Source organism: Cynoglossus semilaevis, chromosome 14 (assembly GCF_000523025.1).
Source record: "Cynoglossus semilaevis isolate Cse_v1.0 chromosome 14, Cse_v1.0, whole genome shotgun sequence".
Lineage (NCBI taxonomy): Eukaryota > Metazoa > Chordata > Actinopteri > Pleuronectiformes > Cynoglossidae > Cynoglossus > Cynoglossus semilaevis.
In genome coordinates, this window is record NC_024320.1 from 19625675 (window position 1) to 19641525 (window position 15851).

A 15851-nucleotide genomic window follows, 5' to 3' on the forward strand; every position below is an offset into this window, starting at 1 on the left:
GGCTCACACTGGCTCTGCAGTAGGACACCAAAGTCCTGATGGCAGTTCCCTCACTGTAAATACATCTTCATTGAAACCTGGTCACCAAATAATCATACTGGGAATAGCTCCAACCTGTACTGTTCCAGTGTGGTTTCTCATTCTATCAATATGAACTTCAACACCACACCAGTGCAGTAAAAACTCCTTGAGGAGAGACTGAGTTTCCAAATCTTCTGAAAGAAGGCCAGCGCTTAGAAGGTATTTACCAGTGAGATGCCTCTTGTCGGAGTAAAAACACGTCCATGCTGTGTAAAACGAAGGGTTAATTGTCTGTCCGTGATGAAACCAGCCTTTTACACAAAGCGGATAGATTTATCTATTTTTTTCAAGGGATGTCCGATACTAACTTTGCTGATATCCGATATGCCGATATTGTCCAAACCCCTAATTTTCAATTCCGATGTCAACCGATACCAATATAGGCCTGGTAATATTTATTTATTAATCTGTACATCCACTGTATGAGTATTAGATTAATTAAATGAGCTGCAATGCTGCCATCTAGTGACTTTCACATTATTATACAGTCATTCATCCCCAAAACAACCCAGGCATTGCGTTATCGGGTTTTCATTATTAGAGGAAAAACTGATAACAATTCTTACAAATATTACATAATATGTTAATATCGGGCCAATAATATTGGTCGGGCGATATTATCGGACATCCCTTTTATTACGTTTTTAAAGAAAAAAACAACATCGGACATCCCTTTTATTACGTTTTTAGAGAAAAAAACAACTGATGTTGATCACATACATTACTTCATCTTTATTATAAGGTAAAAAGAATAACAGTATAACATTAAAACAGGCCACACAAACACAGACAAAGACAGCAGCAGCATGGCAGTGTGAGTGAGTTATGGTGTGAGCTGTTTAAGAATTTATTACAGAACAATATTTGCTCTGCAGCTGAAGCATTGTGCTTTAAAACAGCTGAATTTTGCTCAGTGGAAAATACATCAGAGCAAATACATTGTCAAAGGCCAAGTACTTTAAACTATAAAACAACTGCATCAAACTAACATGTATCAGTACATACTCATACAGTAATATTGGTAGTAGAATCACTCTATCCCCTGAGCAACTGCAAATACCAATACGTTTTATCATCTTTCAACAAGTAGCCTTGAACAACTGATTGAAAATTATAGAAACTATAGATTAGCTTTTCTAAAAATCAATACAGTGCAACAATGATTCATTTATTCCACCCTTTTAAATAAAATAAAAATCAACATTCAAAATTAATCCACATTCAATTCATAATTGCTTACAACTACTATTTAGAGGTTTTTTTTGTTTTGTTTTTTTTTTTTGTATTCATTCTACTTTTATGACTTTATCTATTTCAGGGTTGAATCTAAAGCCAATCACAGCAGTTGATGGCCGAGGGCTGGGTACACACTGAACAGGTCATCAAATCACAGTGCCACACAGAGACAACCCTCCACCCTGACATTCATACCTATGGTCACAGTGGAGAGTTCATTCACTATTACATTCTGTAAATTATGTTTTTGGATTGGTTCCCTTGGAAAAACACAGGAACATGGCAACTCCCTACAGAAACACCAGGGTGTCGGAGCTGCAAACCAGTGACCTTCTTGCTGTAAGGCAAGCGTTTTGACCACATCTACTATAGATAAAAGATAGAACTTAAATGCCATCATTTTACACCAGAAAATATACTATTCTAAACCACCGGCCAGTAACCAGAGCCAACACTGTGCATACACCACGTAAGCAGTCGCTGAGGGCGCCATCTGTTGGAGGGAGAAATGTTAAAAGTGGTTCCCAACCAGTACTAGGTTGTGGATTATTTGGCCCTTAGCCACATAGTATTTTTTTTACATTTACATTGTAAGGCAGACGTGATAACTGCTACAGTACAGAACCAAGAACCACAAAGTGAAGTGAACATTAAAAATATATTAATTTATATAAATAAGTACAGATGTATTTATATATGATGCACTTTATATATGTTTTGTTATACACGTGACATTTACCCTAACACACAAGAACTGCCTAGTCCAGTGATTCCCAACCACTTGAAGAACAACATTTTTTTCTTCAATTCCTGCGAGTATATTAGTGGTGTCTTCAACTAAACAGGTGGAGATTCTAGTCAATTGTGAGTAAATTTAAACAAAACGACTGATATTTCATTACATATACATTTTGAGAGGCTTGTTTGCTGGTGTGCTCTGAGGTTTTACCTGATGAAAAATAAGTACCGTGGCTCGAAAAATGTTGGGAAACACTGGCCTAGTCCATAGAAAAGTGTCATTCATAAAACCAGAGCATGGTGCTAAAAGTGTTGGCGACCAGGAGCGATAGGGGGCGCCAAACTACAATCTGGCCTTGGGTGCAAAATTGGCTGCACCCTAGGTTCTTGCACATTCATGCAAGAATGAGAATTTCCTCAAACTGAGTCAGTGAGTGAAGTTCTCCTACAGTGGCGTCGGCACCAAGAATAATTTCACTCAAAGTCCTGTAGACAAAGCATCGGCAAACCATCAAATGGTGCCAAATATGAGAAAAGAAAGAAAATGTTGCTGCAGTTCTTCGCCTTCCCAGTTTAAAGGCCTTCAGTTCTCTGAGCTATTATCTCTAACATAGTCCCCTGATATATCATCATTCCTTCTAAAGTTCAGACTTGAATGAACTTCTGAGGCAGGGACTACTCCACAAGGCCCTGTAGTAAGTAATTCCTGGTAACATCATTTTTTTTTTCCTCCCCAAACATTTCTCTGTGTATTCTCTGAGAATGCGGTCCGTCAGGTCTCCTCAGAAATGAGACACAGCTCTGCGTCCCTGCTAGGTACAAAGATCAAATAAAAAAACAAATAAAAAAATCACCAGCACAGTACTGTACAGTACACACTGGGAGGAGAAGAGAGAAACCGGTTTTATCTAAGTTATATGTACTGACATACTAGGATGAAACCTCACACGAAGAGCTCACTCATAGAGTTTTGATTTGTTTTTTTGTTTGTTTGTTTTTCATTTTTAACACGTCAAAATCTCTTTAGCAGCTACATAGGTGATGTAATACTAACTAATGAATATTCTTGAAAGCAGTAAATCCATCTTGACAGCCACTTCTTTGTGTGTCATAACAAGGATCAGGATGCAAAATGAGGATTGCTTGCAGCTGATGGTCTACTGAGAATCGAAATTAAAATAATTGGATTCTAAATCTTGGTGGGAATGCCTTCTCAGTTAGTTTCAAGGCAGCAACCAGCGGTACCTGAGCTGTATATTAGAACAAAGAAGGCAAGGGTTTAAATGAAGCTGAGTATGACGAGGCAAATGTCACACCACATCACCTGCTTGTTAATGAGGATTAAATGAGGCTAAATTTCAGGAAATGTAACCAGCATTGCTATGCAGTTTTAAAAATAGTATGTTGTGTTTTTTACTGTGTTGCCTCATACATATTTTATTAGAACTGTTGCTGTTGGAGTTCAAAGCTTCATATGTATTTTGTGTCTGAAAATCGGTGGTTTTTAGGCAAAATGCCCTGAAACTTGACAGGAATTGACTCTTTGGCCCAGTGCAAAGGCAGCCAAGAGGGTTGCTGCCAAATGCCAGTCTGAAAGGCCATTTCAGTGTTTCCAAGGTGTCCAAGTCCAAATCTCATAAACCAACCTTGACCTCTGATATTTATAGGTTTCCAGGGTAAAATTCCTCCTCTTGACTTCGCTCTCTCGGCTTCAGCCTTGTTGACACACAAACGTGTGGAGTCAAACAGTGCTGCATATCTTTTCTTTTAATCTAATTTTGCCTCTCTGTTGGTTGATTCTTCACCTTAAACAGTGTTTCATGACAAACTGAAGCATAAACACTAGTTATATTTGATGCCAGAAAACTTCTGTGCCTATAAGAAAAGTATTGTGAAAATGAGGTGACCGTCTGTCACCTGAGATTGTTCAGCATGTCTGACAGTAGTTTGTACACAAGAGGTCCCCAACTACAGGGTCCTGGATTGGTACTGAACTGTGGGTCATTGACAGTGTTGTCAGATATAGGCATCATATCAATATCATATCAGTGGCCCAAAATGATCATTTCTTTTGAAATAAAATATTGTTAACACCCTATTTTAATTCTAAAGTGGCATATAAGTTATGTTTATTATTGCTAATATCGCTTACTCTACATCTTACTTGTTGGTGAACTATAAGGATGCAGTATGTGCAAGTAATAGCAATATCCTGTTGTGCTAATGAACGAATCTAGCCAAACAGCAAACAGGTAAAATTGGTGTACATTATATGACAATAACAAAATAATTTGTTAATAATAATAATAAATAATTTGTTGGCGTACAAATACGATAATTACCGTATATCTGGCAACACTGAACTTTTTATTGGCTAAATATGGACGCAAGATGGTTTTATTTTGAAAGGTTTCCGGATGTTTTCCAAATTATACGAATGCTTGTCAGAGTAAAAGTCTTTAAATTGATTTTTCTAAGAGGGCCTGAAACATGGCGGAAGACTGGCTTTTTCTTATCAAAATAAAAGTAGATTTAATTTCCTGTCTTCAGTAGCGTAAAGATTCATCGCCACAGGTGGTCGTGGTGAGTTTAACTTCAATAGTGGTCGTTATTAGCGAATCATTTTATTTTGTCCTATTTTTTTTCCGCATTTAACGACCAATCCGTGGAGCAAAAATGTTGGGGATCTCTGCTCTACACAGGTTCTGTGGCTCGACGGTTGTGGTTAAGCAGGTGTGTGTAAAAATGTTGTGTAAAATTTGAAAACGCTTCATGATCCAGCCTATGCTAGTGCAATTGTTGAGCTCCTTCAAACGTGTGATGTACAGTGTGTGTTTTTATTTAATTATGCTTACTAAAATGCTACTATCTGAAGGTTTGCATTGTGTTAAGATCTCTAGAACAATGCTAACTTAAGTGGAGTAGAGTAATTTCATTCAAAGTGGTAAAGGTTTGCCGACTGCAATGTTTTCTCAATTTTATTTTCAGGAAAATAACTACTGCCTTTTGAGTATGCCTCTCACAAAAACGCTAAATAAGCTTTCTTTGATTCCAACACAGTTGGTGTCAGTTTGTGTTTCTCATGTTTCATTTCGGTTTCCTGTATTCATCTCTGTGCAGAATGAATGTTTTACAGTGACAGCCATATTATCGGTGGTGATGCTCTCTACTTTCTTTACTTTTTAAATGTTTGCAATTTTGAAACTATATACCGTATTGTGTTGAAATAAATATGCAGTGAAATCATTTTAAATATTCGTGTTTCCCTTTCTACATTTTGTTTTTCACTACGGTAATATTCTAAACTTTGCCAGCCTAAAACAAAACTCGACAAAATTCGATCATCTTTTGCCCATGACATTTAGATGATATTGAAATATTCATAAACAAGCAAGATTTTAAGCTGACACTGTTGTCATATGAGACAATATATCAATAACACTAAGAATAAAATCAATAGAACTCATATCTTTTAAAAATGTATAAATAAAATTCAACTTTTTACATTGTCATTTGAACAGAAAGTGAAAATACTGCAATTAAATGAAAAACAATGTCTTGTACTTTCTACTAGACGTTGTTGCTTCTACAAAGAGCCATCAACTATCCACTGAGAAGAGAGAACGTGTGTGTGTTCAGTGAGGAGGGGAGTCTTCAGGTGTTTTAGGAAATTGTGTCGTAACGGAACAGTAAGTCTTTGTTCTGTCTTTGTTCCCGGTGTTAAAATACAGCCAAACTGCTGACATTTGGGAAATAATTAATTAAGGCAGTGACCAACTGGCCAGTGCGCAGCTGGTTAAGGTGAAAAGTATCTAATACCTGAATTGGCATGTTTATGAGAAAGAGTACGAGTATTTGATTTAAATATCAACCCCACATCTCAACTCTTCATTTGTAAAATTTACAGATCCTTTAGTAAGTTCAAACTAGATAAATAAAACTAGATGAATCCTATATTTCCTATGTGACTCTGTGAAAATATTTTGGCACCAGCCTACATTTGACTCACGATGATTACAAAAAGAAAAGACAAAGGCGTTTATACCAACAAAACAATTTTTTAAAAAATCCTTCCGTTAAATGGCCCACTGTGTAAATCTATCAGCTCACTCACGTGTTTTTCTTAAACATACTTCAACTTCATACAACTTCACGCAGTTTTAGTGTCAACGTGAACACCAGCTGCTGATGGAATCCTCGATAAGTTGTTCGCTTTGTGTCTACGTCATTTGCAGAACTGATAATTCATTCACACTGGGGCCTCAGGGTTCTGTGTTTTGAAATAATGGTTAGGTGAAGGGTGCGGGGGGCTGAATGGGGGGTTACTCTTTAAATCAATTATCCCTGAAGTGTGTAACCTTTGGACAACGGACGTGATTGTTAAATGGTTACAAGGGCAGGTACCTGTGTTTATAAGGTCCAACAGCAGCCCTTTGACATTCACTGGTGTAAACACACTAATCAAATAAATAATAGCCGTGAACATAGTCGTAGTCGGCTCTGCTAATCAAATAAATAATAGCCGTGAACATGTAGTCGGCTCTGTGTCCCACTGTCTGGAAAACTTGACCCGAAAGGCATCAATTATGTTGCGTGTAACACCTAGGCCTCCGTGTTCCCACCGATGTGTTTACTGCAAAATAAAAGTAATTAAAACTGAGTAGTCACTTTGACACTTAATAATTGATATAATTGACAAAAAAAGCAATCATTGAATTTACTTTTTCCCTTTTTTTTATTTTTATTTTTTTATAAAAGCAGTAGCTACTGCAAATACATAGCTGTAATGGACAATTTGTACCCTCCCTGGCCCATGACTGCTGGGGTTGACTCCAGCTCCCACTCTGCCATGACCCTGAAAATGTATAAGTGGGAGACAATGGATTTTTTTTTTTTTTGTCCATTAATAAAACAATTCAACACATAGTGGTCTGTCAACAAAAATAAGCACAATTCTCTGTCACTGCAGTCTTCATGATACACTTAAAGATACATATCATTTTTTGATTCATTTTGTTTGGAGGTTGCTCCATGTCCAGAGGAACATTGAATAGCGACCTTCTGGAAGAGCTAGCTGGTTGTTGCCAGAGCATGAATTTAAAAAATGCTAACAAGTGGAATATGGACCAAAAAGTTGGCAATGAAGCACCTCATAAGACTGAAGCAACAGAAAAAATGTGAGTGGATGGGAGAAAGGTTCTGGTTGAGCTTATTTACAATTTACTCATTGTAAATGTTTAAGTCGTCTGGTTCGTCCTAGAAATGGGGCTTAATTAAAGTCTGCTCACCACATTGTCATCCAGCGTACAGACACATAAATCAGTGGGCGCTAGGAGCTACAGTACAGCTGTTGTTAATGTGTCTGTCACGAGTTACATGTTGTTTATCTAGTGAGCTCATCATGAGTTTCCAAAGCTACATGTAGCGTAGATTTTATGTATTTTGTACATGTTTCCACAATATTATTAAATTTAACATTCAAACTTCATACGTTTATGTAGTAAATTATAAATATCTATTAATAATATAAAGATGTATTTATACTATCAAACAGAGCTTCATATACAGTATGTAATACATATATGTATATACATGTACTGTATATATTTATATAGTACATAAATATATTGATTCTTGTGTATATTTTATATTTTTCCAACAGTACTTTTAGTGCAGTTTTTAAAAAAAAAAATTTTTTTACATACAGTGTTTTTCTGTTATTTCTGGTCTTGAACACTGCTGTTCTCCTTCTACCTCAATAGTGCAACTAAATGTTGGTTGTTTGTAAGTACAGTGACAGAAAGAACATTGAAGTTTTAGCCTAGTTGGGACTCTGCTTGCCAATAGCAAAACAACCTAATGTTACTGTCTTCTTAACTCGACTTCAGCTCACTGAACAGTAAGTGATTGCAGGGAGTTCGTCAATTTAAATACTGAATGCTATTTTGTTAGAATTTATCATTGGCTGTTGGTAATTTAAATAACAAATTACAATAAATGATTAAATAGCAATAAATTGTTGTATGCAATGCTACTAAATCTTTGAGTTAAAATGTTTTTTGATTATAAAAACACTTCTTTTGGTGATTAAAGTTGCAGACCTTTCCTCTGAGGGGTCTTCATCTTTCACCACATGTACTGTAGTTCTATGAAGTACTGACAGAGGAGAATTGTGTCAGGACACCTGGGTTTTTACAATACATACAGCATATGGCTGCTTTTAGGAATACAATAAATTCAGACTAAAGCCTATCTGATAGCTACAGAGTTAGGAGGCCCATCTATTAAACTGTGGGTCTCAGGGTCATGAAAGTATCTAATGTCTGTGTAAAAAAATACCCAACCCTAGTTGGTAGTTAAATTGACATCATTGCCCTGACAGAGAGCGAGGTACCCGACGCCAGGGGGCAGTGTTCTTCATGACAAAGAGGACCTTATGCAGACATGTCTAGACGTTCTGTGTGTGTTTCCATGGCATGAGGTAGTCACACAGACTTGTGCCCATTTACACTTTGGGTCCAGTCCAGTCAGGTCTGGCATTCAAAAAGCAGCTACACCCCGTCTGACGAGACCAAACCGAAGATCAGCATTTACCCAAGAAGCTGCAGGGGCTACAAATCTGTCTTTCAATTTACTGCAAACACAAAGGCAGGAAAATACATGAATAAGTATAATGTGATTCCTCTTTACTTTGACTTTTTTTTCCCACAGTGGAGCAGAAATATTCTGGTTAATGTTCATCCACAGCGCCTGCTCTAGTTAAGCTTTCCCTGTTCAGCCATGCAAAGTCCTGCCGGATGTCAACTGTCCCAGAAAGGCAAACAGGCTCGGGACCTTTCTCTTCCCCTCCAGACGGTGCACACACACACACACACACACACACATCCCTGGCACAACTAGAGTCCTCTCACCCTCTGCTGCACACCCCACCCCTCTCGCCTCTGGACAACTGCTCTGACTCAAATGGATTAAGGATGACTCTCGACTCTCACTCTCTTTTTTTTTTTTCACCCGCACTCTTGACTTCTCTTTTCTTTCCATGCCGGATGAAATGCCTCCCAGACACCCACTCCATGCGCATACCATTCAGCTCGGGACACACAGGAAGTCTATGTGCTTTGCAGCGAGGAGGAGGAGGAGGAGGAGGAGGAGGAAGGCACAGAGCGGGGTGGGAAGTGGTGGTGGAAATGAGGAGGAGGGCTGGTGGCGCAGAGGGGGCTCTGAGCACAGAGAGAGTGAAGGGGTGGAAGAAGTGCTAAATGCAAGTCATGTGAAACTCATGAGAAGTAACCTACAAAAAGCTGGAATCTTGTTTTCCTTCCACTAAGTCATTACTGTTATCCTTTTGTCTCAACACACTCCTTTGTGCTGGACATTTCAGAGCAGAAGCCTCACCATGTGACTTACAAACCCCAACTGATTGAAGCAGCAAATCCCATTTGCACGCCCCTCACTGTAAGTGTGTTACCTTGAGATCACACTTACTTGGTTGAACTGTTTGGTTGTTTTGTTTTTTTCCCCCCTTATAAACTTTAGGTGCAACAAGCCGGACTTCTTTTGTAATTTGTCAGATTTGTTTTTTTTTGTAGAAGAGGCGCCATGTCGCTTGGCTACAAGATTAGCTTCAGCTCAAATTTGCTATGGAACTGTGGATAATTGGATCACGTGGACTGGAGGCACATTTGTTACTTTTACAGTGAATGTCACTCCAGTGCTCTCTCTCTCTCTCTCTCTCTCTCTCTCTGTGTGTGTGTGTGTGTGTGTGTGGTGAGGGGGCTTTGACTGCAGTCCCTGCTCACAGGGCACGGCGTCACGTCGCATGCTTTGAATTACTGTGCATTTGCGGCTGGTAGACAGGCTGTTGCCAACTGTCTCTTAGCAGATCAGACAACCAGCATCAGCAGTGTGGGTTCTGCCACGAGTCCTACTTTATTCCCACTCACTGGCTTTTTCCTAACACACTTTTCCTGTGTTCATTTCACCACTGCTCCCGCCTTTTTATCCACACACGAAAATACTATTTTCTCTGTACTTGAAATCATTCTCCCAGATATGTATAATTATTTTAAAAAAACAAAACAAAAAAAAGGCTTCTTTTCTTTCCTAATTTTGACACTTTAACACCCACGCACATTCCTAAAAGCTCACATGTTAGCCTTCACACAGACATGCCAGTGTTTGCACAGGTCACTGGGTAGCTAATCTTCTCAGCTCCGCTGACTGAAATGAGACCTTTGTAAACTCTTTTTAAAAAGTACAAATGGAGGCAGGTGACTAATCAGACCACCAGATTTGTTTCTTTAAACTCCATCCTGTCCCTGCTGCCGGCAGGACACTGCCAAGTCCAACACAGAGAAGATGAAAAGGAGTTTTATTCCCCCTCAAGTCATTCGTCTGCTTAAATCCTATTATAGTCAACCAACTGGTCTTACCACAATGATTCCACATCCATGCAGTTATCTTTGCTGTAATACACAGTTTGTAAAACTTTTTTATTTCACTGAAGCACCTCAAGCTTCAAATACCATGTCAACCACCAATCACGTGTTTACGAAGGCTTCGACTTCAGGTCACAATGACAGCTTGCGTTAGACAAGGGCAGTAATTAGCCCTACGACTGACGCAATTACCAAATGGATGACGAAGGACTGTGGACTGATTAATATCGTTGTGGACAATCACACGTTGCTTTGAAGTTTTGAAAACGACTCTGCATGTGTTTTACGTACCACCACCAACACGCACGCCTATGATTTAGGTCAAACAACTCTATGAAGCTACATTTTAAGACATTTTTACCGTATTAATAATTCCATCATTTGAATGAGTGAAAAACACTTACGTTTACTTCCTGTTATTTGTCTTTCTGTTTCAGCAGTATACATGAGAAGAAGCTACTATTTATCTAGATTAATCGTAATTAATCACATTTACCCTGATTAATTGGGATTAATACAAAGCTACCATGTGATTAATTAGACAGTCCATATATGTGTATGTATAGGTACAGATTAATTAGACAGTCCATATATGTGTATATGTATAGATATATATTTGTACATATGTATGTATGTATACTGTATGTACTGTATATATTTATATAAATGTATGTATTATTGTCTATATTAACATTTTGTTTTTATTTATGTTTATATTTAGAACTCGGAGTAACTCGGAGTAACTCTATGCCGTCTTAAGATTTGCACAAACCTAACGTCATGTTCTCTGTTTGAAGTACATGCAGGCACAGAAACAAATTTCACGCTGCATTGTTCTGTGTGCCAAATAAGCCTCTTGAACCTTGAATCTTATGACACCAACCTTCTCGGCTGCTCCTGTAAATCCTGCCCAGGTGGTGCCAGGGAAAGTACTGATGACATCACCACGGCGGTCTCAACAAAGGCAAGCATTCCTCGCTCAGTCGCAATCTGCTATGTTTATGTATGTGCAGCCTGCCAACAGCCAGACTAAACCGGTCAAGACGCTTCTCTCTCACGCCTCTCTGGCTGTCACCGACCTCACTTGTAGCAAACACCCTCAGGTCCTTGACACGGCTTCTCCAGCTGTTTAGGAAGCGTTACCTACTGGGACAATAAGAGAGTCGACAATACGTTTCCACTATGTTTTGCCAGAGAGTCTTACATCATTTGTTTTATGAGTTTGTTAAATGATTTAAGGAAATTGGTGTGAGCCCATTATTTTTTTTCTTTCATTGTTACTGAAGGTCATCGCTGTAAAAGTTCATTACTACAGACATTTACTTTTCAGTGCTAAGGTCACTGGCTGCTTTTTAATCTGAAAATTAACAAATTTGAATATTTCTAATTATTTGATTTCTTTGTCTTGCTGCAAAAGCCTGGAGACCTTTACTTTACCAAAAGCAGCGGAGAGAATTTAATTAGTGTTTTCATATAGTTGATAATAAATGACATTTTAATATTATAGAGAGTTCAGAAAGGAGCTAAAGTAAGCAGGTAGCAGTCAGGTTTTTTGGAGGGGGTATTAATTAATTTCATTCCCTTCATTGCTCACGTCTTTTGTGTAATATTTCGCTGCAGATGGCATTAAAGTTTTGTGTCATAAGGTCTTAGTTAAATATGATGCTAGTTTTGTTAGCAATGATGTTAAGGATGAGAAATGGATTCCAAAGCTTGGCAGTTGACAGCATATACTGAAGTAGTGTACACCTGGAGTGACGAACATGTGGGACATTTTTTTGTTTTACTTTTGAATTTTACTTCAGTGAACTTTACTCTTGTGTAAATAGATGTAAATCAGAAAAACGCTTGACTTACAACGACCACGCGTTCGTTCACATTAACCTGAAGTGATAGCAAACAAATCCTTCATTTGTGCAAATATGGGAGTAATCTCTTCCTGCGTGCGACACTATCTGAAAAGTTGTTAACTGTTTGTTTTCCCTTCACATCCGCAGCAACCCAACACCAGCCGCAGACAAGGTAAAGGGCCAGGTTCCCTAGTTAAGTCTTCTTTTTATCTGAAGCCCTGGGCCGTCATCGGCCATCTTTCTGTTACTCAGGTCATCAAAGGGTTTCAGCGCAGGTGCTTCCACTCAGGTCATCAGCCATAAAAACAAATGGGAAAAGAAAAACATAGTACCGAAGACCTTTGACCTGCCAGAGCACTCCAGTGGATTTCAATATATGACACAGCATGGTGAGAGTTTCGATGAATACTGTCGGCAGGAGGACATGAAACTATTGATGCTTCTTGTGAAAGGAAAGGAATTTAAAGAATGTGAACATTTGAACAGTAGAGACTCCAATAAATTTGATTACTGCAGGTAAATCAATATACTCTGTATGTGCAGTAATTTTGCCTTGCATATACTATGTTTTTGTTCATTCACGTTTAATGGTTAGCTTCTTGGGCCCCTGTTATACATGTGGGCGTCATATTATAATTATCACTGTATATTCATGTGGGCGTCATATTATAATTATCACTCTATATTCTTTAATTTATTATCATTTATTTATTATTTTTTCTACTGTGTAATACTCATTTCTCAGCACTAGGTTCATGTCAGAATAATTTACTAAAATAAAAACACACACACTCATACCTGTGGTCAAGTTAGAGAGGTATATTAACCTAATGTTAATGAATGTTTTTGGACTGTGAGAGAAAACCCTATGACTCCTAGAAAACCAGTGCACACGCAGCATGCAGATAGACCAGGAATGGAACCAGTGAACCGTGAACCTTCTTGCTGTGAGGCAAGAGCAAGAAAATCACACTTCCACCGTGAGGCCCTTACATACATTAAGTGCTAGTGAAAAGAATATCCGAGTGGACATATGACTGTAGAAACACACACTTTTTTTTTTGTTTGATTAAGTGATTAAATTTTATTGAATTGACATGTTTACATTTTGCAGAGATAGAGAACGGTCCACCTCGTCAGCGCGTTACAATGTTCCTGACAGAGTACACTTACGCCGTCAGTGCCGCTTTGCAGCGCGCTGAGAGTGTTGATGAGGACACTAAGCAGTGATCCAGAGTAGAGCACAGCAATTTGAGCAGAAAAGACTGAGGAGCTCAGTAACAGCCTCAAGCGGTTGAGGTGAAGGATTATTATATACAAACGTTACAGTCACAACGAATTAACTGTCATTTAATAGATGAATTAGCGCTGCTATAAATTAGAGTTATTTAGTTATTGGTGTTTTTGAGTTTCAGAACTGCACTCATGTCAACGTTCACACTCTCTCTACAGAAAGGTGGAGGAGGAGGAGGAAGAGGACAGATGAATGTCCTAACGCCAACATTCAAACTCTGACTCTGACCTTTCCCCTGTGGTTCTGGACAGACAGTTAGTACATTGTGGTTATTTTTTATTATTACAGTCTGCACAAACAAACACTGCTGTCCACAGGACTGCCTTCCTGTTACCCTCATTTACAAATCACAATAATCTCTCTGCAATCTAGCTGACAGCTGTAGGGAGGACAGAGATATGATTTAAAATATTCAAAATAAGTTTGATTTCCCCAAATAAACTTTTGGAGGTCGATGTCCTTGACATGTCCCAGCTGTTTAATAAAAAAAAAAGAAAAAGAAGAAAATATGTTCCTGTTTACTGTACATACAAACATAAAGTCACAGGTATGTGAATTTATTTTAACTTTTTATTAACAATATAAAACTCGCAGACTTTATGTCTAGGTTTTATTATATCATCGTTTTCAGCCGGCAAGTGAAAAAATATGCAGAAGTCATTACGAGATAAGTTCCTGACACTCGGAGAGATTTTCCTCCCCCTTCCTCCAACATGGGTCACTTCTGTGAACACAACACATTGTTTCACCACCATCTGCTGCACACACTCCTTCATATACAAATAAACAAACACACTCATGGACCATCGCACTGCTCCCTCACGGGATATGCAAATTCCTCACCAAGCTGCACAACATTTAGGACAAACTTCCTTCACTGCTAAGTCAAACATTGTCCCTGAAGTTTCAGAAGATTCATTATTTATACTTTAGCTATAATATTTGTTTTTGTCAAAGTCTCCTCTATGAACTAATCAACCCGGCGGCCATAAATACAGCCTTTCTCAGGATGAGCCTACAAATAACTCAATCACACGCTTCCTGTTTTTGGGCACGTAGTCAGTGACCTCAGGAGGAGGAGCGCAGGATGTGCCTCAAGTGGAACATACAGATAGAGATTTCCTAGATAGTTTGTAATTGAAATACGTTTTTAAACTCCGGCAGCAGCAGATGGGAGGCATCTGTCATGTGACTGGACCATTGTTGTTTGTTCCAGATAAAATGATGAATGTTGAGTCTGCTCATCCTTTTCTCCTTGAAGAACATCATTTTTGAGAGATTTTGTATCTTATGCTGTCACTAATCAGCACTGAGAGTGAACTGTAGGCACCTCTTCTGCACTCTCTCCTCTGGGGAATCTGCACAGGAGCATTTTCCAACAGGAAACAGAGGTGGACGTTTCTTTGTAGAGTCGTTGTACAATATGTTTGTAGATAAGGACAAAGGTGCTGTTTGACGCTTAAGGAATGTCTGAGGAATTGAGTTAAAGTTCAATGTCAGAACATGTTCCTCATGATAGGCTTGGTGTTCGAAACAGCCATAATCAGAAAAGATAGAAAAATTGGGAACAAAACAACATTAAAGTTTTGTTTTAGATGGCAAATTTCCATTCATTTCTAAATAAATTAAAGTATTATTATTATTAAAACAATAAAAAAAATCAATTAAACAAAAAAAAACATTAATTATTTCATCTTGTTTGTTTAATTATTTTAAGCGTCGGGAAGGTCAATCCATCCACCGCTGGGAAAATCTTTTTTGTACCAAACGCCCTGGATAATTAGCCATGCCATCACTGGGCCACAAGTAGAGAAAAACAACTAATCACAGTTATATTCGTGACTATGGTCAGTTTACAGTGATAGTTATAAAGTACTAAATGTGAGTGTTAGACAAGAGTGAAAAAATGTAGTAAAAAATAGTAATCAGTCTTTAGGTATCACTTTCAGATATCACTGGAAAGTTTCATGACGCGTGTCTGTGGACAGGCGAAATGAGATGTGAGACATGATGGACAGCTAAATGTTGCTCCATGTGTCTGCTTACACTCCTACTCACTGAATAAGTGGCACAACTTTCTTTAAGTCTCCATGGATAGTGTTTTTTTATATGGCTTTTTGTTTATTTGTTTTCTAAATTATTTGCTAAATTGGTGTGGTCAAGAGTACTTTTGCCTAAATATCCTCCACTTTGTACTCCGTGGAGGCACTCACC

The 15851-nt window shown here is 38.3% G+C and overlaps 1 long non-coding RNA gene across 1 annotated transcript; it reads left to right on the top strand.

The window, feature by feature from the left end:
* The first annotated feature begins 748 nt into the window (after positions 1-748).
* LOC112488098 (uncharacterized) lies at positions 749-11013 on the top strand. The gene is made up of 3 exons (XR_003051836.1): positions 749-4788; positions 5630-5744; positions 8767-11013. It is a non-coding gene; the product is annotated as an uncharacterized LOC112488098 (long non-coding RNA).
* Positions 11014-15851: the final 4838 nt, after the last annotated feature.